At 40.7% G+C, this 23,484-nt stretch overlaps 1 protein-coding gene across 6 annotated transcripts in view; it reads left to right on the plus strand.

The window, feature by feature from the left end:
- PRLR (prolactin receptor) overlaps window positions 1-23,484 on the plus strand; it is a 148,268-nt gene that overhangs the window by 83,795 nt on the left and 40,989 nt on the right. For 2 of the 6 annotated variants that reach the window (XM_054186528.1, XM_054186525.1), the window contains exon 3: window positions 20,319-20,391. The exons of the other annotated variants lie outside the window; for them this stretch is intronic. The gene's annotated coding sequence lies outside the window, so the exon portion shown is untranslated. The remainder of the gene's footprint in view (window positions 1-20,318; window positions 20,392-23,484) is intronic. 6 annotated transcript variants of the gene reach the window in all.

Genomic DNA, 23,484 nt, shown 5'->3' on the forward strand with positions numbered 1-23,484 from the left:
CCAAGCCTGTAGCGTTGCTTGGGGTTGTTGTGACCGAAATGCAGGACCCAGCACTTGGCCGTATTAAACCTCATACAGTTGGCCTTGGCCCATCGATCCAGCCTGCCCAGGTCCCTCTGTAGAGCCTTCCTACCCTCAAGCAGATCAACACTCCCACCCAGTGTGGTGTCATCTGCAAACTTACTGAGGGTGCACTCAATCCCCTCATCCAGATCATCGATAAAGATATTAAACAAAACTGGCCCCAAACCTGAGCCCTGAGGGACACCACTGGTGACCGGCCGCCAAGAGGATTTCACCCCATTAATCACAACTCTGTGGGCACGGCCAGAGAGTACTAGTACAATCCCACTAGTGTCAGCATTTTGGAATTGTCTGGTCCAACTATTATTTCGGTTGCCTGCAGCACATACTTTCACTGCAGATCTAGGTAGCGGTCAGAGCTGGTTCACACACGCAGGGGTATTGATTTTCTCTCTTGAGCTTCTGACCTATAAGTGAAAAATGTGAAAGGCTTACTTATGCCTTTGTGAAGCTAAGGTGCTGCCTTTGGTGGGAAGGAAGTGCTTTATGGCAGCTGGGGAGGCTGTGATCCCTTCAAGCACTGCAGTTATGATGGTTGGGCAGCACCGGCATGACAGGTCTGGCCAGTGTTCCCGCAGCTTTCCTGACTGTCTTTGCCGACCTGTGCAAGTGAAGGGAGTTCCTTGGGAAAAATGGGAGGAAAGGAAAAAGACAAGGGGCTGTAATCCCGCCTTTCAGACACCTCTTCAAGGTGCTGCTGCCCACGTTAGTAGTAACTGTTACTGAGTTTATAGAGCACTATTTTGTTGACCTCTTGCTTAGATTAGTAGAGGTTACCACAGTGATAAGTGGGGCAGGTGACTTGAACTTGGGCTTTTCTTTCTATGCAGTATTGCTTTTCTTCCACGTGTATAACCTCTGGTAAAGGTTTTGGGAGCTTTGTTCAGGGACCGTGCATGTTTAACTGCCAAACGAGAGGACTATGTGTGTTTCTGTATCCCGGCTCTATACAATGGAGATAAGGTTTTCACATTGTTCTCTTAGTTTCTCACCCCTTTTTTTTTATCTGGCATCCAGTAACATTCGTGATTGTTCAACACTGTGGCAAACTGCAGTGTGCACTCGAGTGGGAGTAGTAATTACAGAAACACTTCAAGTGTTTACGGACTTCTCACAGACCTCTTGGAGCCCTTGTGAAATACTTTTCCTCAATGAAGAAAACTCTATAAGCATTAATCATCAAAACACAGTGACATCCTGTAGTTTTGTGGGTCAGGCAGCTTGCCTGGGTTCTGCAGAGCGCAGTTTGACATTTTTTGTATTGGCAAGTTCAGGAAGGGTTGGGTTGGGTGAGCATATTGGGTCTGGCTGGGGTGGAGTTGACTTTCCCCACAGCAGCCCTCATAGTGCTGCGCTTTGTATTTGTAGATAGAAAGGTGTTGATAACACATTAGTGTTTTGCTGCTGCTTGAGCAGTCCTGGCACAGCATCAAGGCTGTCTCTCCTCCATCCCCCCCTCCAAAGATCAATTGGCTGGGGGTGGGCAAGGGGCTGGGAGGGGACATAGGCAGAGCAGCTGAACCAAGCTGACCAAAGGGATATTCCATACCATCCGACATCTGCTCAGCAGTAAAAGCTAAGAGAAAGGAGGAGAGGAGAGGGCAGTAAGGCATTTATCTTCTGGAGCAACCTCTATGCATACTGGGGACCTGCTTCCCAGGAGGTGGCTGAACATCGCCTGATGATGGGAAGTAGACAATTAATCTTTTTGTTTTCCTTTGTTTCCTTGTGCAGCCTTTGCTTTTTCTTTACTAAACTACCAAAGCTACCAGCTTATTTAACTAGAAACCCTAGTGAGAACATGTACATTATATACTATTCAAGGAGATTAAGTATTTTCTCTACTCTCTTTTGTCTCCCTTCATAAACTCCTAGAGAAATGTAGCACAGCACAATTTGATTTTACAGTGATCAATCGTACAACTGGCTATAACTTTTTAGGTCTGGGTTTGATGCTGCGGCTAAGTTAAACTTGCAAATGCCTTTGTAAAAGGGAAGGTCCTGTTCACCCACTCCTCCCTCTGCTCCTTTATTCCTACCTACCAGTGAGCCCTACCTCCTTTGCACCATCTTTGGTGCTCTCTGGACCTCTTATGAATAAGCTGAGGTTCAGCTGTGAGCCCAGATGGCCAGACAAGTCCATAGAGATGAGGCAGGTTGGGGATCAGGCCAGAAGCTCAAGTTCAACACTCAGTGTCCAGATCAGTGGGGTTCCTGGCCATGGCTGCAGCACTGCTGCAGCAGAGCTCAGGTGGGGACCAAGTATGAGGAGGCACTCAGCTTCAAAGCTACTGCAGAGTGTGATGGGGGAGAGCACCCACTGAGGCTTCTCAGCAGAGCTTTCTGGAAGAGCTGTCTTCAAAGCTTGACACTTGCACCGTTACTGAAGCTGACCCTGATCGCAGGCAACCAAACCCCCAGGGGTTTCCAGGGGGAAGGCAGAAGGGGTGTGCTCAGTGCTCTGGCAACTATAAAAACATGCATTAGCTCAGAGATAGAACTGCAGTGAAACAACAAATGTTTTTGGGGGGCAGGGGGAGGATTGTGCAAAACTTTTTACCTTCCACTGTCAACAGTATCTGATTTTTATGTGTAGATAGAGAATCAAACAGTACAATATCTCTAAACACCATTTGTTTTCTCCAGGAGCAAGAAGATGGTGTGTTCAGAGAAGGATAGACAATTTCTAGATATAAATTTCTGTCTAGATAGACGATTGGATTTACCCAATGCATAGGGACCATACCATCATTTATCATATCTCCTGTCACACCAATAAATGGAAAATTCTTGTAGATGAGCTACGCTGTGCATTCACAGTAGGAAGGCTTGTGCTCTACTTTGTATCAGCTATGAATGGGAAAGATAGGCTATAGGATCCTGGATCTTCCCTTTCACATATTCGTTAACCAGCCATAACACAACAGAATTTATAGCAGTTCATATGGAACTGTGGTTCTAATTCAGACCCATGAAGCCTTTAAAAAATCACATGTATAACACAAGAAATGCATATCTTTAATAAATTCTGGTTCTATCCTTCACTCAATGAGCATATACAGGACAATGACATGGTTAATGAATGATGAATAAGTCTTTACGACAGTTAAAGAAAAATCTTGTCTAAAACCAGCTCACATCTAAAATGTTCTGGACTTATAAGAAGAATGTACTTGTCATCATAATAGTGGAACTATTCTCTTAAGTAAATTGAAATAATATATTTGGCCTTTTGACATGTCTTTGGATGATCACAGCTCTCTAGTGACTTAGTTTTACAGAAGATTTTCTTATATTTATTCTACTTTAACATATTAAAACTGCATTTGGTCTGCATTAAATAAGAACAGTTTTAAAATCCCATTGTCATCACTTAATAAATAATTATGTGGGTGTCCATCAGCAGTTTTGAACTAGTCTTACAGAATATCACTGATGTAGTTCTTCCCTCATGCTGCCTGCTGTTCTGAGTTCAGTAAGATTGCAGAACAATGTTCTGTTCCAGCACCCTGCAAGTCAGTTAAGGCCAGATTATGCTGGGAGAATAAAAAGGTTGTATTTGAGTCATTCTTAGTCTACATGTGTAGGTGATTAATCTTTTTTCCACTACAGTTAGAAAGCAACGGATATTTCTGTTACAGAAGAATAAAATCAGAATATGTCTATAAGGAAGAAATATTTTGGAGGTTTCATAATTTTTTTAAAGTTTATAAAATTAGTGTCTCTTTTTAAATTATATTTAAGTAGAAACATGTAAATGTGCGCAGTTCAAAGGAATGCCCTTCTCTCTATACTTTGCTGTACAAACTGGGATCTTGTTGCTTTAGTCGCTCAGTTCTATTTTAAAATTATGTCACTTGCTGGAGGTAGAACAGTGAAACTAGATTAGTAGTGGCTGCTTTAACTTGGTCAGACAGTTTAAATGAAATTTAAAACATAGATCCACTTTTCTGTGATGCTTCTAAAGATGAAAACATATTTATCTCTTCAAATTCACTGTCCCTGTGTATGAGATTTGAATGTATGGGCAAAGGTAGGTTTTGATATTCCGAGATTTGTAAGACTCTTGTTTATCCAGAACTGAAATTTACAAGACTTCCTGAGTGTGGTGAAGATGTCTGCCCTGATTTCTATAGGAGTACCTCTAATTAGAGGTATGCTAACCTGTATGGTTTTTTCTGCATTCTTCGCTCTGTTCCTGTTCCCCCTCATGCAAGTAACAATCAAAGGTTTTTGATCACTGTCTTTCATTGTCTAACTCAACTCACTCCAGTCTGCAGTGATGAAATAACTTCTTCTCACTTCAAAGTGCGAAGTCTTTGCTTTTGCTTTTGTCAGTTAGGATAGAAAACTTCAAAGTGTGAAACATCTTTCATAATCTTTATAAACTCTTTCAGATAAAGCTAATATCTCTGGCGATCTGGAACAGCATGATCAAGATCAGATTTATTCTGCATTACATTAGTAACAACAAGAAAGGGGCCCTTATTCTATGATTCTTTCTAAAGAAAAAAAAAAAGGCCCCTTCAAAAGCAATTGCAAATACCTACTGATTGCTGCCATCCCCTAAATTCACAATCAGATTTGACATGAGCTTATCAGGAGCAAATCTTGCCATGTCTGCTACTGTTCCTCTTTCCTGTGTGTAAGCATGAGGTGTCCCAGTTTCCACTTTTATTGTGTCAGGAAAAGAGGGTGATATATAGAGGACTGCTAAACAGTGATCTAAGAAGAATGTCACGATTTTATGAATACTTCGTATGCTTAGTCCGTGGAAGTGCACTTCCTACAGATTGGGTTTTAAGAATTTATTGTGAGTGTGCATTCATCAAGCTTTACAGGAACTGTAAGATGAATAAACCTAAAGACAGTGAAGTGTCTTCTGAAATTAACATCCGCCAACCAAGCATTTCAGGATCATACTACTTTAGAGAAATGCACTTCCAGGATTCTGGCAGAGTGACATAGTTGTACAGTCAAGTCTGAGAATAAAATAGAAAAAAGAGCACTAAATAAAAACCACTTGTTTGGATTGAGAAAAGGGGAGGGTGTACTTGTCTCATTGGACAGGTGGAGGGTGTTCTCATTGGGACAGTCTCAGGTCCTGGGGAGGTATCTGAAAGCAGCTGAGGTTTTCCCTGCCTGTCAGGGAGTGATGTGGCTTAGAGAAAGCAAGTGTGTAAATGGACTTTTTAGGATGGGGCAATCCAAGAGACAATACATCGCTCTAAAGAAGCTGTCTAGGCATGGCTCACCAAAGCCATTGCTTTTAGAGGATGCAGATGCTGTCTCAGTGCTTAAGAGGAAAAGCTGAAGTCATGGAAAGACTTATTTACCTTTTCCTTGAAATCAAAGTCTCCTCCTGTACTTTAGCATACTGTTTTAATTAACCGGATAACACTGATTTTGTTTCTGTTTTGTTAACACTGTTTTGTTTCTGCTAACCCAGGTTTGCTATATACTAGTTTTGAGATATTTGCTTAGTTTTGATACATACTCATTTTGGAGGAATGCCTTGATAATTACATTTGCTATTTGCTATCCCAGTAGCTCAGGACTTTAATTTTCTTGATTAAATCCTTCTCTATCAAAATATTTTTAGTAATCACTACTGCACATCTTTGCAAAATGTTATGCCTAGGTTATGTACTCCGGAAAGTAAATTAGGTACCAATTTCACTAAGGAGATCATCATTCCACCGGGCCTAGAACCTGCTCCTTATATTTGGTAAAAAATATATTGGTTCCAAACTCCCCATATGTAAGGTCAGGGCGTACATATGCCTCTGCTGCCTGACCTCCCGGTGCTGATGCTGGTGGTTAATGGTTAGTGAGACAACTACTTCATCATTTGGGATCTAAGCTATTTAGAGGTGCTTCAGCACCTCCAGAGTTCACCATCTCTGTCTAAACAGGATGAGGACCTTTGGGCGTGTCGTGGCTTAACCCCAGCGAGCAGCTAAGCACCATGCAGCTGCTCGCTCACTTTCCTCTGGTGGGATGGGGGAGAGAATCCAAAGACTGAAAATGAGAGAGCTTGTGGGTTGATATAAAGACAGTTTAATAGGAAAAGCAAAAGCTACCCTAGAAATCTTGCATTATTGCTAGCAAGATCCACCTAGCACTTGCCTCCCTTGTACTAGATGTGCTTCGTAATCTCAGCATGTAAGCCTGTTGTATAAGGTGCCCTACTTACTGCCACATTTGATTTTTTTGTGTCATCTTGCTGTCAAAAAGGCAATGAGAAGCTGGAAAAGGGCGAGATGCAGGTTGGCTGAATGCAAAGTCAGGTAGTTTCCACGCTTCTGTACTCCGAGGCAGTATCGCTCAGCAATGCAAAAATTGCTTCCTGTCTATTTCACGGAGAACACACCAGAACTGTAGAGTGATGGCAATACTGAGGTAAGACCAGCATCTGCGGGTAGACCACATCATTCTTCAGGTGTTGGACTGTTAGTAATGGGATACTAATTTCAGGATGTGGAAGGACCTTCTGGGCCTTATTTCCTGATTCAGAATTAGTAATTTTGCCTTTTCAGAGCTGTTCCTGGGTGTCCATACTGATCCAGAGTAGGCATCATTTGGCCACAACGTACTCATTAAAGATTTGGGGCTATCTTATCTTTGGCAAGCTCTGTTCCTGTAACTGCTCCTGTAGCAAACATGCTCAGTCCCATCCACCGGCTGTTCATTGCTTTGGTCATTGCTGTCCTGACATCACTGCTGATTTCCACGGATGCAACTGGGACAGAACAGCTGGGCCAAAGGTTTTGTTGAGATATATGTAACTATAGGTGTTCTCTGGAGAAGTCCTGACAACATTGCATCATACTCTGATAACTTACAAGCTACTCGAATCAATTCAGGTTTATTGTATATTTTGTGAAACACTGTGACTCCTGTATTTTGGGACTTCAGAATCTCCCTGCAGGCTGTAAAGTTAGCTTGTTCCAATGCAGAGATTTACAGCCAAGACATGAATATTCTGACCTAAATTCTTACTGCTTACACCTAGCTCTGCTGCCATATGGTGTGTGCCCCTATTCTGATGACAGCTTCTTATGAGATGCCTACTGGTGCACTATCAGGTGGTTTAAGGCCTACTAGTATTGGCCATAAAATCAACTTAATACAACCCTGGATAAAATTACTGGAAGGCAGCTGAATGCTTCGCAGTCCATGAAAGGAGAGTAAAGAGCAATGGCCCTTGCTGTTTGTGTCTCCAGGCCCACATCTAAGCTGTTGCGAAGCCTGAGACTGACTTTGGTTACAAAGCCAGCAGTCTATGAGGAAAAGAACTTCCTTAAGTTTCACAGCACCATGGCTGTTCTTGCCTTTTATTTTATCTAGTCTTGAGACTCTAAATCTACTCCCTTCACCCCTTGCAAAAAAACCTCTTGTTCCATCTTCCTCCTCATCCCTGTATTTTCATAGCTACATACAGCAAAGATGTTGAGCCAGCCAGCCAGGACAGACTTTGCTGCCCTCACATTAGAAGTGTTGGTGGACACATTGGGTGTAGGTATCAAGGTGATGGCATCAGGGCGCTGCAGGGGTGGCCTCTATGAGAAGAGGTCAGGGGCTGCCTGTGCTGGACACAGCTGGTTCCAGCTGGCTCCACAGCAGATCCACCATAGGACACAACTGAGCACATCAGCGAAGCTGGTGGCACCTCTGTAAAAGCACATTTAAGAAAGGGTAAAACATTGCCGGGCAATGTGAGGGGAGCAAGGAAAAAAAGTGTGAGAAACAACAGTGTAAGCACCAGGGTCAGAAAAGAAGGAAGGAGGTGCTCCAGGTGTCATAGCAGGTATTCCCTTGCAGCTCATGGAAGAGACCACGGTGGGGCAGATACCAGCACTGCAGCCAGCGGGAGCACCATGCTGGAGCAGGTTGGTATTTCCTGAAGGAACCACAGCCTGTGGAGGAGCCCACACAGGAGCAGGTTCTCCTGACAGGAACTGTGTCCCTTGGAGGACCCACGCAGGAGCAGATTTTTTCCTGAAGGACTGCAGCCTGTGGAGGGCACCCACACTGGAGCAGTTCTTGAAGGACTGCAGCCCAAGGGAAGGTCCCATGCTGGAGCAGGGGAGTAGCAGAGGGGAAACACGTGAGGAGGAAAGAGTGGCAGAGCTGAACTAGTGCGTACTGACCATAATCCTCCGCTCCCCAATCCCCCCTGGGCCAGTGCTGGGGAGTAAAGTAGTCAGGAATGAAGGAGTGAAGTTGAGCCTGGGAAAAAGGTATGTGTGGAAAAGGTGTTGTTTTGTCTTTTCTTGTTCTCACCATCCAAATCTATTTAATTGGCAATAAATTAAATTAATTTTCCCCAGGTTGAATCTGTTTTGTCCGAGATGGTAATTGGTAGGTGATATCCCTGCCTTTTTCCCAACCTACAAAGTTTTTTCATCTTTTTTGTGCCTCCTGTCTTGTTGAAGAGGGGGGTAAGAGTGGCTGGGTGGGTGTTTGGCAGCTGACCACGGTCAACCTAGCATAGTAAAAAAAAAAAAAAAGGTTTTCTCCTGGGTTTTATTTCAGCCTTTCTATGACAAGCAAGAGAACTTGCTTGGATTTGACACTCATGCTTAAATAGCCTTAATTTGTGTATGAGCTCAGAAAATGCTCTGCCCAAGGCACAGTCTAACAGGACACACAGGATATTTGGCTGTACCTCAGTGAGATTTTTTTCCTCCAATACCTTGTGCCAGCAGGGTTTTTCCTCCTGTTTTTTTTTTCTATAACTCTTTTTTATTACTGCCCAGACTTATCCTGCTTGCATGTTGCTTTTCTGTCAAGGGCAAATTAGCATCTTCCATAAAAGCTGACACTCAGCAGAGACCCAGAAATTACATCCATATTTCCCCTTTTCCAGTTCTTATGTTGTGTAACCCAGTTCTGCTGCCCTGTACCTCCTTCCTCTGCTATTTCTAGCATATACAATTGGTGCTGCCCTGTATTCTATAGGATACTGCAGGCCTGCCTTTAATTCAGCTCATTGCACACTCACCCAAAGCCAAGACTCCCTTTGATGGGCAATATGGTAATGGAGTTTGAGAGAGGAGTTTTTGCCTGCAGCCTGGAATGCCTTACAAGAAAAGACGGCATGATATGGCAGGGTCCCTGGCCTCCATGTGAAATAATTCTCTGGAAAAAGCACGGGGCAAGGCTGCCAGTCCTTGTTGATCTAATCAGCCTCCTACATTTGGCCAGAGCATCCATGACAGTCTTGCATGTGTCTACTTGCTAGCACACGTGGTTTTCCTTAGTGGCTCAAAGCACATTCAGCAAGCATTGCAATGGAGATTTTGCTGCAAGAGCCTGACCAGGCATGACATTGAGCTTCTGTCCTGGTTCAGGACTGTGACCCATCCTTTCTGGCATCCTTAAGGACTCCTTCCAGAGCCATGATTTATTGCACTGTCTTGGGATCTTTGTCCTCTGTATTAGGTGATAATGAAACAGACTCACTGGAGCTCTGCTCCTTCTTGTGGTTGGCTAAATTTTGTCGGATCCTTCCAGAAGGAAGGGGATTTCTTTGTATGTGGGTCAAATAACAGGCTGGGGGGAGGCCAGTAAGCTCAACAGCGTTGATATTCCCTGCCAGAAGGAGGAAGGGGTGTCCCAGCTGGGTGGATTTAGATGGTAATTGTATCTCATTGTTTCTGAATTGTAAACCTAGATGAGCTGACGGCTAGAGATTTTGTTGGAACAGTGGTTTACCGCAGTAAAAGGATACCAGCAGCTGTGTGAATAGAAGTTTTGCTACTGCCCTGTGCGGAGATATCTGCAGTGTTTATCTTGAAGGCCCTTTTTATTCTCTGGCACATTATGGTGATGAATTCGTGCAGTTACAGGCTCTGTAGTTCTCCCCAAAGTGAAGGCGTCTAGCAAGAGTTCTTCCTCCCCACTCCTCTTCCAGTTGTCCCTGTCCTCAGATTTGTGATAGTCATAGTTTCTTTGCTTTTGTCTTACACTCGTGTCCAGTCCATTCGTGGCATATAGGCAATGATGTCCACGTAGTAGGCGGCATTTTCAAAAACTTGATCCTACCTGCACAAATGTCTTAAATAAAATAAGGAAGATGCTATACTCCATTTGGATTCATGTTGCCTTTGCCTCCAGCCCTGAAATGATGTATTGCAGCATGTTCTCCATTGTGCAGAAGAACGCTGTGGAAGTACAGTAAGCACTGGGCACTCAAGAGGCTTCACTGTTTGGTGCTCTCAGGGAGTGTCTTGAACATGCAGAAACTTGTCTCTCTTCTGAATGTGGCTGCCAGAAAGCCTCTGGTACTTCAGATGTAGAAAAAGACTGGGCATCCTCCATTGCTTACAGAATTTCTCCTCTTGCTGGCAGTACAAAATGTTCCCTTATTACATACTTATGAAACTCTCTTGTGTTTATACATAAGCAAAGAATTATATCCTTTTTGACAATGAGCAGCAGGCCCATCCACTCTATAGATTGTTTTGCTGCTCTTCTTTCTTCTTTTTTTCTTAAATCAAAGCCTTATCCAGTCCCTCTGTAAGCTTCCATTTGAGCCTGACAGACTTAGCTCATTAATCTTTCTGCTGTGGTCTGGAAAACATCCCCAGACTCGTTCCCAGATGTTTGGTTCACTTTCTTATCCAAAATGTGCACCCTGTTGGTGAATCTAAAATTTTAACCCAATCGTGGGTACTTTTTTACACAGTGCCGTTATAAACTGCATGTTTTCCAGATCATTTGCAAACTTGAAACGTAAATAGTTTCATTAAGTCATAAAATTTACCAATTTGAATTTTTCCAATTTGTCTGCTAAATTTGTTCATCACCACCACTACCACCACAAAAACACATACTGGTCTTGTTTACATATTAGTTTGTGTGTGTGCAGGGAGTAGGAAAGGTAATTAGCTTGTATTAGAGGACCAAGACTACTTTTAATGAAGGCACATGTATTTGCTGAAGAGGTCTATTGGAGAAAGTTCATAGCCCCCATTTTGAAAGCCTCTCAAGCTTTCATTCAGACAGTAGCTGTTTTGCGATGTGCAGCGTGGGGTCTACAGGATTTCTGCATGCCATGATATGGGCCACAAACATTCATGTCTTAGAAGTCTGAAGTTAAAAGTCTAGGTTGTTTGTCCATGATTTAGAAGCATGTTCTTCTGGCAACTGGACCCTGAGAATCACTGATACCATGTGTTAAAAAAGGAACGCTCTTTCATTTTTAAATACTTAACTCTTATTTGTGCTGCTTATTACTTTGATTTACTTCTCTAAACCTTCAGAACAATGGAAACTATTTTAGAATGCTTTAAGGCATCCTCGTCTCCTCCGTCACAGCACCTCTGCTTGGTTTAATGGCTTTTAGAAAGCTGTACGTTCCAAGCAATGGGTAAATGATATATGACATGCAATTCCATCTTCTTGGTTGCTGTAGCGACATCACACTAAACTACGCATTAGTCAGTAGTCCAGGCCAGCAACTGTCTTGCTTCTAACGCATGGTTTACACATTATGAAGACTATTAGAAACAAATGCTAAACCAGATAATTGACTATATAAGCAGTTCCAGTGGAAGAATGTGCATGAGAAAGCATTACATTGATTTAGTTTAGAACTCAATCTGTCTATTAAGTTCCACACACAAATCTTTCGAATTTCCCTCACCTCCTCTTTGTCCACGCAAGTACATACACCATTTTTTATATGCATGCAATGAGGAAAAAAGCATGTTTCAAAGGTAGGTGAAAACTGAGAACTGGAAGTTCTTTGTGATGACCTGTGTATCTCTGCCCTGTATCTGCGATGCTCAGCCGTATGATGTTGCTGTATTTGCCATGGATAAATTCTAGATAAGGGGTAATCTGTTTTAAATTTTGGTATGTGCAAAGAGGAAACACTTCTAATATGTAAAGCTGTGAATTTACTTTTATTATAATAAAAGACTCTAATCAAAGAATCCGTACTAGTCCCAATCTAATTGTTACAGAAAAGAAAATAAAGAATACGACTTCAGGAAAAGTCTCAAATATAATAATACAATGAAAATTGTTGTGCACACGATTCCTAGTATTTACCTCTTTTTCCCTGCTCATCCTTTTGCTGCCTCTGTCTGTTAAAGCCACCGATGCTAGTCTGCCTCGAGCAGAAAGGAAGGAGGAGCATTGCTACAAGCCATCAGCGCTCCAGGTCTTTCACTGAGAGGAGTGAAATGTTGATGCTGGGGTTACTTGCTCTTCTTTGCTAGGAGGAATATGATGTTGGCATTCACAATTTCTTTGTCCCCTTCTTTAGGATACACTTTGAGCCCTTTTTATATGTTTACGAATGTTCTGCACCTTGCTGTTTATCCGCTGGTCTGTCAGTTTACATTACATCCAAGTTTAATCTACTTGGTGGGTTTTATATATTTTGGATATTGGTCTTCATTACCCTCATTTTGCTCAGCTCAGTGTAGGCATTCTTTAACTGGCCATTGGTGAGTTGTTTATAGCCCTTGGATTTCTTGTGTCAGCTTGTCCCCCTTTTCTTATCAACCCATGCCTGAACTCCTTTGCACTGCATCCTGTGTCCTCATTCTCAAGGCTTCTGCTATCAGACCAGGTTTGTGTTCCTCTACACTGTATCATTATGCCATTATTAAATATTTCATCATATCAGAATAACTATGTGTTACTACCATATATAAAATCATACAGTTATACCATACGAAAAAGAGAAGCAAAAGTAAAATAAATTAGAAAAATTATTATTATGCCTAAACAAGCCCCCCCATAAAGGTGCAGGCAGGCCAAGAAAATGTCAAAGTAAGCCTGGCAAGCCTCACGCCTGTGGACTTCCAAAGCCAATACAGTCTGCAGTCCATCGCTAGCAATGGCAGTCGTGTGTTTGCAGGGACATGGGGCTACCGGAGAGGACAGCTTTACCTTTAGAGAAAAAACAGAACTGAATTTTAGATACAATTTGATCCTAGACCACAGTATGACAAGCATCAAGGTGCTGTGATTTAAAGTACCTGTAAACACAATAAAAGAAATGGGAAGTCTCACAATAAATCAATATCTAGAAAACCAAATACTGATTACTTGAACTGACATGAATTTTTCAGTTTGCTTGTTGAGTAAATGCAAGATAGCTATGGCAAATATTCAAAGTGTTGCCGTTCTTGAAAGAAAAGAAAAGAAGCTATTGTTCACTCGGTAAACCTTTACATAAACAATCCCTCCATAGTTAACTCTTGTGAATTGCAGTTCATCAGAATGAGAAAGAGGTTGATGATTTGATCATAAAATAGAAGACGGAACTTGGTTAGCATAAAAAGTTGCCTGAAATTCCACTATAATTAGCAAACATTTACAGTTTGACTTTCGAGGATTACCCTGAATGTGTTGATATGGGTGCAGCCTTCACATGGTTTGTTTCCTAATTCCTGAGTAATTGTTCTCTTTTCTTGCATCACATTTTTCCTCTTGTTTGAAGATGTACCCCTACTTACTATGCTAGAATTATTCAATTTAAAGTTGGCACAAGTGGCAGTGAGATCAGGGGGATATCCTTGGTCTTGTAACAAACACTGAGATTTTATTTTTCTTTAATCATGCAAGTTTTCCATGCATTCCACTTCATGCAAAACCTGTTAATTTGAGTTTTATGGGGTTTTTATATTTTTACCAATGAAGCAGAAAGCTACTGCCTGTAAGTCAGACGTTTACTATGTGTTTCTTCAGCTAACACTAAATTCAGTGAGATTTCTCTGTATGTACAGGTCTGAATGTGAACACTGCAGAGCAAAAGCTGAGATTAAAGTGTACATGTGTTTGGTATAGCAGGTAAAATGAGTCGGTATTTAACTTAGAGGACTGCTTGCCATACTTTTATTACTGGTCATTGTTAGTGATAAGATAGTGGCTCAGATGAGCTTTTTGGTTAGAGAAAGTGCAGTGATTGAGAAAAGAAAAATGTATGTGAATATTATTTTTTTTCCCCACATAGTATTCTTAAGGGACTGACTAAACCAGAATCAGTTCAGTATTGCAGATTCTTTACATGTTAATTACAAAGTTTAGTTGACTTAATTGCCTTTGCTTACCAACTGCTGGTGTCATTTCTGTATCCTACTTCTCCCAGTGGGAAAAAATCACGAGCTAGCATTCACAGACACTGAAAATATTGAACTGAAAATGAGAAATAAAACAAATAAATGCTTTTCACTATAAAAGGGAAAAATGAAGACACCAAAGTCTTTTGTTTGGGGATTTGCTTTATTTTCTGAATCAAGCTGGAGATCTTTTTCAGGATTCGTGGAATATTTTAGTACTGAATTTGTTACTTGGCATTAAATGTCATGGAAGGAGTAACTCTGTAATTGATCCAGGGTTTCATCTTGGGTCTGAAGAAATTGAATTTATATGTTCACTGTATATATTCCTAGTAAATTTTTTTTCCTATTTCACCTTGAGTTTCCATTTTTTATTCTCAGTAACACTGATTTTGACAGCAGTAGTTATTGTGGACAGTTTTGCATGTTAGGTAAGTAGCCTTACAGGCAACTCAGGCTTCTTGCGGTGTCACCGTTAGAGTATGTCAGAGCTCCACTTGGTGCAGCCACTGTTATGGTGGAAGAGTACTTCAGCGCTTCTTTTTTAAGAAGCAGTTGTAATATTTAGCTTAATTGGGAAGACAATGGGCAAGAAGGAGAATCTGTATTCTTAATACAAAACTAGGAAATAAATATCATTTGCTGTTTAAATGTATACTATTAATAACAGTTGTTTTCTTGGAAAAAAGTATGTTAGACAAACTCTAAGACATTTTAAAGGTGTGTGTGTTTCAGCCAAGCAATATCATAATTAAACTTTTCCTCCTTCAAATGTTCAGCTTCATCTAAGATCAGATATCCTGATCTTGTGCCACGCCAATCTTAGTTATAAGTATTTTAGATAGGATCCATATTTTTCCTGGTTATCTCATTATTAGCTTATCAGTATAATCAAGCAGAGTAGAAGAGGACAAGTACGTAAATTATGATTTGGCATGTCAGAGAGTTGCCAGGGACCAATTAATTTGCTTTAGGCAAGATAATAGCGAATTTTCACTGGATTTCATAATTAATATGCTACTGAAATTAAAAATGAGATCCAGCAAGTCGGAGATGACTGCAAGCTTGCAGAGGGTGCCAGGAAGAAGCAGATAGAAGTTACCGTGCAAAGTGCTGTATGTGTCTAGTAGGGTGTGTTACCTTCAGATAGGAATAATCTTCTGAACTATCTCCTGTGAGATTTCCAGGTGGCTGTAGGTGCCTAGTGTGGCAGTTGTGCAAAATCAAGGCATGTAAATCCATCATTTGCAAAATCTATCAGGTGCTTATATTTGGCTTTTGAAAGTTCCCTAGGTGTTTAAGCTCAGCTATGCGTGCCATTGGTGCAGCAACAGAGACTGGATCTATTCAGCACGCTGAAAAGATGCCTCTTTCATACCGACAGTAAAGCTTCTCTTTTCCCAGGTGTAAAATAGGCTCTTTATTTAGGAGTGCTCCTGACCCAAAGTAATTTCTTATCACATCCATAAAATTTGCAGATCGAACCTTGGGTCCCATATGCAAAGGTGTAGCAATAAGTTAGAGCACAGCTCTCCCCCACGTACCAGATGCCTTGGGCTCTTCCCGTGGTGGCCCCAGCTGCCTCGCTAGCCTGTCGCTGGAGATCTCTTCTTTCTGGGCAGCATTGACAGCAAGAGCTGCAGGAGGAGCTGGATCCGTATCTCTATCCGTCTGCTGAGCCTCCGTAGCCTGCCTTTGCTGCAGCTCTTCCTCCACCATGCACAACCCATAATACAGTGGAACAAAATCAGCATGTGGAGTATAAAGTCCTCAAAACTTGCAGACAAGTGAAAACTGAAATTTGATATCCAGGCCCAAACATAATTAATAACTCTTCCTCTTCAAGAGTGCGTGAGATTTGCTTTGTTGGCCAACAAAAGCTCTTTGTTTCCTGGATATTTCAGAAGTGGTTGTTATTTTAATTGAAGCTCAATTAAATAGTCTGTGTCAGTAGGTCCTAGTCCATCTAATATTTATAATATTGGTTAAATAAAGCCAAGGTTAACAAGATACTGATAGAAATTTTCCAAGCATTTTAGGAAGATAAGGCATACAGTGACTGGAGTATTTTGTTTCTAATACTACTTCCTTTATTTTTAAGTAACCTTTATTCTCTTATCAGCTTGCCCATGTTTTTTGCTCATATTTTCTGTATGCCAGCTGTCCATATAGAAAACAAAAATGGTTGAAAGTTAATATGTCGTGATAATAAAACTGAAATACATGATGGCAAGCTCATTCGTTCATATTTTATGTGGCATCATGTTCACCTGTTTGGCAAATGTCTAGATTCTGAGCTGAAAGAGTTCCTGCATTTAAAAGAGCATTCCTCTGCATTAAAGTAGTCCTCAGCGATTTTTTGAAAAAAATGGATTCAGCTGAATGGATCAATGTGTTTGTGACTGAGTTACAGGTTGTAGCACAAAACTTACAGGAAGTATTCCAGAAATTAGAAGAGGCAATTATAATAAAACATTCCACTTTTTTGACAGAACATTTTTCAGCCCTGTGCTTTAGACCGCACTTGTCTTTTCGGTAGTGGGAGGGGCTGACGGTCCTTAGAACACGGAATTCTCTGCTGTTGAGATTCACTTTTTCATGGCATTTTTATGCTGCGATCAGCCTCAGTTCTGAGTTTCATGTATGCTTTGATCTACAGACGCTTTCTAGAAGTTTTTCCTAACTTGTTTTCTTGCTAGTTTTCCTCCCGGCTTCCTTAATTCGATCTGCCATTTTGCTTTCAGCTTTGTGTTTGTCTGCGTGGTGTTTCTTAGCCAACAGGGCCTTGGAATAACCCAGACAACCTGGTAGTGTCTCCTCCTTCTTACCCCTTGGTTTGCGTTGTCCCATGGCAGAGCAGAGGTGCTCGCTTTACTCTAAAGGAGCTCGGATTAGTGAGAGCAGACGGCAGAACGTTTTGTGCCCAAGCAGGGTTTCCCTGCTTTTGTAGAGTCACAGCAATAAAAGAAAATACTTTGTTAGCTCATGGCTGCAGAATTTATTATAAATGTTCTTTACAGTGGCGGTGTACGTAAAACTGAGGGCTTCTTTTCCCAGGTGTGTAAATCATTAACAGAAGAGTATGTGTGGTCAGTAGTCAGCGTACGTTGTTTAGTAAGTAGTGCTTACTTTTACCTAGGACATGTGGTTACAGCAAAGCATAAAACTGGTAAAGGTTCAAATTCAGCAATACCGCATCCCTAGGTGCAAAAGTGATATCTGGAATTTTATATTGCATGCATACAGAAATTGTTCAAAATATAAATACTCCTTTTCCCTTATAGACAAATCCAGCTACTGAAAAGCAGCTCGTGCACAGAATCTGCTTAAACTAATCTTTTCCTGCTTCTACCCTCTTCTGGCATCAGTCCACTCATGCCCTGTATTTACGTAAAGAGAATTTAAGGGGCTTGTCCTCACCCTTGAAGACTACACAGTCTCACTGCAGTTACTCATACAAGCCCTCCCTAACCTGTGGCTCCACTCCCCTCCTCTTTTGTGCTGTCATGTGTCAAGGTTATTGTTCTGTGCCTATTTCTATCAAATGCTTTTAGGTCAGTGTAAACTTTGTTTTTCTTCTTTCCTTCCTCAGTATAAGAAGCATTTGAGGGACAAGTTAATACTTGATCTGGCTGGGATGGGCAGTGAAGGCTTAAATTTGTAATCTGAGTTGTGTGATAGTCAGGTTTACTTCTTTCACAGAGGTTTTTATGGAAGAATCAGTCTCCCTGTTCTTGGCTTCCAAGAACACTTTTATTGACACTTACTTCTTCAAGAAATTCTTCCAGACCCCTTCCTATTTTCTGATTTTCTGCTTGATCCTTCTTAGTCTGTAAGGCGTTAGCCATAGGAATGCATCTTAATCTGAAATTTGAAAAATAGCATGTAAAAATGCGGTATTACACAAATTATTTTTATCAGTAGCTTGTTTAAGAATATTATGTAGTGCAAAAATAGTTTGCATTAGTTCATCTTGATCCTTAGAAATCATCTAACTATACATAGTCTTAAAAATAGACTGGAAAAAAGGTAATAAAGCAATTTTTTTTTAAAAGGAAAGGTTATGGTTTTATGTTTTATGATCTTTAAGGTCCCTTCCGACTCTAACCATTCTATGATTCTATGATGCTACTACTGGAGGCCTGCTGCATTATCATATTAGAATCTTCCTGAGCCCATTGCCAGACTGTTTCCACATAAACAGCATGGGTTTAATTAAAATAAAGATGATATATTTCCTGCGATCTAGGATATGTTCTAAGTCAGAGTGAAACTTTTTCAGTTTTTCTCTAGTATTCACAAGCTACTTATATTATATACACATTGCATGCGAAAAAGGGCATGGCACTCCATCAACATCAGCAAAACTTGCAAGGCTTATACCACATAAGCATAAGCCAAAAAAAAAAAAAAAAAGGGAAAGCATATGGGAATCTCAAAACCTTATTGTATTTTCTGTTGCTGAGTAAAGGCAAGATACTGCCTTTTCTCTACATATAAAACATTACTCTATCCCTCCTTGAGGAAGGAGCTTCAGTCTCTTGCCATAGGAAAGAGAATACTGGATGTGCACCCGGGGCCATGAGTAGGTATCTTGAGCCTGAGGACCTTAGGGACTAAGAACAATGAACTGATAATTAGTTATTGATATAACTGCATTCACTTCATCACTTTTAAACCTAAACATTTGTTGTCTAGTGATCTTACTTAACAAGCAAGCAATCTTTCTGCCATGAAAGTCAGTTTAGTGAAATGCTAATGCTACCCAGTAAATTGTCTCTTATTCTGAAGCGGTAAGTTTAAATGAGCCCCTGCAGAATATCTCTGTCTGTGGGGAAGGAGGCAGTGGCATTGAAAGGAATGGACTAGACCTGGGAACACGGAGCTCTTATGAAAATGACAATGAAAAATGAATTCCCACCTATTCTAATCTTTTCCATCTGAAACAATAGGCAGTTGCATCAAGCTTATCTCTTTCTAATCTTGCCAATTTCAGTAAGTACTTTTTCCGTAAGTATGAAATGTTCTTGAACCTTTTCTTGTGAACGCAAGGCTTGAATAGGTTTTGGTTTATCAGTGAGTTGGCATTTTTTTGTGCATGCTTATTCTTGTGTCATGTTTGGAGTGTTCATCCCAAACTGGCTAGGGAAGGCTGATAATATGATACCAGTTGTAATAAATAGCCAGATCCCTTAAACAGAAATGGCACTTATTTTATTATAGGGACAAAGTCAATAGAGCAAAAGCACAGCGCTGGGCGCATGACTCAAGTCAGAGGCACACCAGCTAACACTTCAACCATGTCTTATATACATTCAATATTGCATACGTATTCACTATTTTAGGCAGAGTAATTGTTTATAATGATTGATTATCATTAGTCTTTTTTCTCTTCTATTTGCGTGTTTCCTTCTGACAATTGTTTCTGAGGACCGATGATCTTCAGTTCCCTTTTCCCATGCATGTGTTTCCTTCCGGTAGGATCAGTTCCCTTCTCCCATGCATCTGTTTCCTTCTGGTAGGATCAATTATCATCAGCTCCCTTCTCCTATGCATCTGTTTCCTTCTGTTAATCACTTGTGGAGTCTTTTGGAGAAGTTCTTTTTTGTTTCTCTCGGATGTTTTTCTTCATGATGTTTTTCTTCATAGTTGCTGTTAGTTGTTATCTTTGAGGTTTCTCATGTTTCCTAATTTACTAAAGGTTAGTTATCCTTATAAGTCAAAGATTTATAGCCTTGTTATTATGGTGAAAGCCAACAATACCTTCACTATTTTTCACACCAGTCAAAACGTAAAGTCCTTTTCTGAGCCTATAGTGGAATCTCTAATTTCAAGACTGCTTCATTATCAGCCATTTCTCCTGAGAGTATGAGAGCCCGCAGGCCGGTTCACATGCTTTGTTGAACTCCTGGTGCTGTTTACCCTACCTCCCTACTTAGACCACATAGTTTATTTGCAGCAAAGCACGTTTCTAACTGCATCCATACACACAAGATATGAACACAGCAATGATCAAATTGCACAATACAATAAGGCTAATTGTTAAGTGTTAAAATATGACTTGGTAATTACCTCATGTATATCTATTTTTAGTATTTTGGTGCAGTTTTCGTCACATTTAGCCAATGAACTCCAGCTTTTGTTTTGCAGTTTCCATTTGCTTGGAAGAGGGAGAAAGGGCCACAGACATCATACAATGAATATGCAGTTACTGCATCAGAAGGTCAGCCTAAAATCCAGATAAGTGCTCCAAGAGGGTAAAAGTTTTGGATTACAACCAGAGAGTGACAACAGGACATTAGAACTGTAAACAGAAAAGAAAATATGGGCTTGCATTTTCCTGATGGCAGTCTTCCAGTACCTGCAGGGAAGATACGGAGAACTATCTTCTCTTCTTCCTTAGCCTCCCCTCCCTTCTGCATGCATGCATGTGCAGACACACACGTGACAGGAGGCAGAAGTTTTCCTTTTATCTGTCTTCCATAATTCTTTTGACTACTGCAGCATGTCTTCTCTCTTCTTTCTCTGTAGGAGTCTACTCTTGATCCTCTTTCATTATCCCTTCTTTCATTATCCCATTTCACTTCTTACTCTGCATCTCATCTGAATCAACAACTGCGTCTATCTTCTTTGTGGTGATTACCCGTGAAACTACATCTCCAAACCTCTCCTTTTGCCTTTTGGACAAACAAAAATATTGGCCTGTCTCTCTGACTTTTCTTTGTGAATTTGTAACACCAGTGGAGCAAGCCAGACAGGGCTGGAGGACAGTTCCTGATCAGTCAGCCAAATCCTTTGTTTCTCACATTCTTCCTTAACTACTGTAGAAGACTGAACAGCCCTGCCAGTTAAGCAGCAAAACACTTTTCACATTTGAATTCAGATCCAGGCTGTGTTGCACATTCCTCTGCATTGATATTTTAAAGTGTTGTGTATCCTGCCCACCAGATCTCTTCATGTATTTTACATTAAGCAGCTACTATATGGTAAACAGACAATTTGGCCAAGGAACGAGCAAACCTCATTCTTTCCCAACCAAGTACTCTAAACACTAACCAATAGTCACATTCTGTCCTGGTTAACTTTTTTCTGTCCCTGTAACTTGCATTCATAGCCAGAACGGAAACAAGAGGGGTAGAGAACAATTCTAGCACAGATTACTCTATGCCGTAAGAAATAAGAGATTTGGGGTTGAATTTCCCTAGGATATCCCTAAGAATTATCCCTAGGATAATTTAACTGATGCCTCCTGGTTTCTAGGCAAATGACCAAACAGGTCTATTTTTATCTAAGTGAGGCATTAATTTGTAGTCCAAATATTTTTTAAAAGCCTATGCCCTGTTTGCTCAGGTGGCAACCCATAAAATAGAACTGCATTTTCAGAGTGAACAGAAACACTGTTACAGGCTTACCAGAAAAATAAAATAAAAATTGCTCTAAAATGACTGACAAAGTAATCATTGGAGATTTTGATATGTGAAACTGCTCTTGGTTTACTAAGGAACTGAGGCTAACTGATCTCACAATCTATAGGCCCTGTTCCTGCCAATATTGTATTATCCTGTTGCCCAGTATAAATCATATTTAAAAGAGGGTAGAATTCCTGAAGATAACAGAAACATATAATTTTTCTGAAAATTGTCAAATGAATGGCAAAGAGGGCCCCTCATGTGATCCTCCTCATGTGGAAGGAAAATTGTGCAGTATTTAGTTAACATTACTCTTAATTTGGCAAAAGCCCGTTAGACCATCAGCATATGCATGCTGACCATTCAAGCCGACTCATGAAGAAGCTACTCCATCGGCGTAAGTTTGTCTCCAGCCCAGCCATAGCGTGTCTCTTGGCCAGTGGAGTATCATAGAGGATGTCGGGAAGGAGGAAGCTGGTATTACAGTGTCAAGGTGAAACAAATTCTTAGAAAATCAGGCTTTTTTAGTTCCCCTGCTCATGTCAAAACATGGCTTTTTCCAGTCTGGTCTCAGCTTAATCATGTGTTCCTGCCACGTTTTAGAACTTAATTCCTTTTGACTCAGTATTGCAAAACTGTTCATGAAAGAGCATTTGTTCTCATAAAATTACAGACTTACTGTATTCCAGGGCACAAAGTGTTAGCAGTGGCCAAGAAATGTTTGATGCAACTCAGGGTATACGGGATATGCAATGTCTCTAAGCCACTCATTACAGCCTGGCACCACCAACATAGGTCAATATCACTGTCTAGAATGGAACTATTGGAGAATAATTTTGTTTCATACCAGCTGTCTGTGATTCAAAACTCATCTCCTGGCTTGAGAAGAAGGATGGTACATAAATCATTACAAAAACCGGGATGAGTAGTCTCTTCTTCTCTGCTGCCATAGTCATAGCTGGCACAGAGCCCGTCTCCTGGATTCACAATGTCCTTAGTCAGGTTCTGCACACAGCACAGACTTCATAACCTAGTACTGCTTTCATCATATAAGCAGGAGGCTTTTCTGGATTTTAATGTCAGACATAGTCGTATAAGTAAAGCTGCAGGAAGAACACAGACCTACGTATTGTAGATGCTGAAAAGAGCAAAGACTCATGTTCCTCAGTTGAGAAGCGTTCTGTCATTCTGAGCTTTTTGAAAAGTGATAATCATTAAAATGTTCTGGGATGTAATTTCAGTGCAATCACTGAAAATGTCACTCAAATAGAAATCCCAGGCATATAGTTCTTGTTAGGGGTTACCAACCTGCATGCTAATGGAGGGAGAGAAAAAAATATCAAGAAATGACAAAGCTTTTATTTTCCATGCAGTTAGCCAAACACACACAGATGAACTTTCTGAAGAATGACAGTTTGTTCCCAGGTTGAGAATTTGTGACTTATTTAATGGTTTAGCTGTAAGTCAAAAATAAAGTAGTTTGTAAAGGAATTAGGTCATTGGCTGCTGTTTTTCTTATGAACACAGCACCTCTAAAAAAGGAATCAGATTTTGACTAATGGAAAAATATCATATAAAAGAAAATAAAAAGAGATTCGGGATTAGAACCAGAATCTCCTGAACCTCAGTGCCAGCTCTTATACATATTCACCAGTGGAAAATGAGCATAGTGGAGCTCTAACGCAAAGTTCTTCTTGGAGCTGGCCTCAGATTCTCTCCGTTTCTCAATGAATGGAATTATTAGTTATATATTTTAGCTCTAGTTTTTGAGTGTTGTCCTGAAAGGTTAGATAGTCTTAAGTTTAGGGCATCTGGAGTGCTGTGTTCAGTTTAGGGATACCTAGTAGAAAAAAGACATGGGTATACTGGAGTGAGTCTAGCAAAGGACCGCTATGATAATTAAGGAA

This window comes from Rissa tridactyla, chromosome Z, assembly GCF_028500815.1.
Source record: "Rissa tridactyla isolate bRisTri1 chromosome Z, bRisTri1.patW.cur.20221130, whole genome shotgun sequence".
In the NCBI taxonomy this organism is placed as follows: Eukaryota; Metazoa; Chordata; class Aves; order Charadriiformes; family Laridae; genus Rissa; species Rissa tridactyla.